Below are 1,391 nucleotides of genomic sequence, written 5' to 3' on the forward strand. Positions count from 1 at the left end.
GCTTTAAATTTTGGTAATCCGACAGAAAATTTGCATTAGGATTTTCGGAGTTTTTCCGACATTAACAATGATGATAATAACGTCATCATAATAATGGAACGAATTTTCTATTGTATTCTTTTCCTCAGCAATAAGAAATCACTGAAAAGTCCTTCAGAGCTTCTCAGTTTTGCAAATTTAGCAGAGTTTTTAGCATTTATTTATCTACCTGAAATGAGTGAACAATGAAGTGATACCTAAGCAATGTTCATTCTAGACCCAAGAGAAGGAAATCCACAATTGGAACATACTTTGGCAGACACACGAAACCATCACACTGCCGGTCAAAGTTCAGTAAGTCAACAAGATCGGTCGAATGATGAGTATCTCTTAGAAAAATTTAACATCTTGGACTAACATCTCCGACGATGCTGTTGTTAATATCGAAGATATTAACATCGACGACTTCGATGGTAATATCTTCGAATATTAGCATCGCCGACGATGGCAACTTCCTCGATGACATCAAAATATTTTGTCGTTAATGAAGATTGTCTGCTTGCAGTATGCCAAAACTATTTATCCCTTCTCTCAGTATATAAGTTTTATAGTAAGATAAAAAAATTTTGGTCTTAAAATTTAACTTTCTTTTTTACCTTGGGAGAATTATCTAAGGATTTTATATAAAAAGAATATATGAAAAAATTTTCTATTGGAGCTTTGAATACTTTCGACGAATGCTTGCAATTCTTGGCGAAATTTCGGAAATATCAAAAATATCTTTAACCAGTTTTGATAAATGCTTTGATGAAGTAATTTGTCTGTTATAATGATAAAGAATTGCTTTTAAACCTTGCTTATACAAATCTGATGTCATTAGTGAATCTGTTATCAAGGAATTAATTTGTCATTCTGGATTGTTGTCGGTTAGAGCTAAATCAGCCATCCCTCCTGATTAACCGGATAATAGTTAATCAAATCTGATAATAAGTTTGTACCTACCACACCAAACACAATGTGGATCATACTTTTTAAAATACCCCAAGCATACCCACCAGCTTCTGTCGGCGAAATCGGAAAAAAAGTGTTATGAGTGGTTTTAATCAGAATTCGTTAATTCCTCAAGTAAATGATTTGTTACATAAAATTTAAAAATAAATATGTTAATACCTAAATTGATACACTCTTTTTCGGCAAATGGGTTGGAGAAACCATCAGTCCTATATTCCGGGATGCAATCGTGCATTCCGGATCAAGATTTACTAACATTATTATTCATTTAGCAACATTTCGCATAAGTGTTTTCGCATAAGCAGTTAGTGATATCTAATATGTGTAATATATTGATATGGAGAAAGTTAGTGATATTTTTAGTTAGTGATATCTAATATCTGTGATAACGGGTTTTCTAA

The sequence above is a fragment of the Loa loa genome (genome assembly GCF_000183805.2).
Source record: "Loa loa unplaced genomic scaffold supercont3.504, whole genome shotgun sequence".
In the NCBI taxonomy this organism is placed as follows: Eukaryota; Metazoa; Nematoda; class Chromadorea; order Rhabditida; family Onchocercidae; genus Loa; species Loa loa.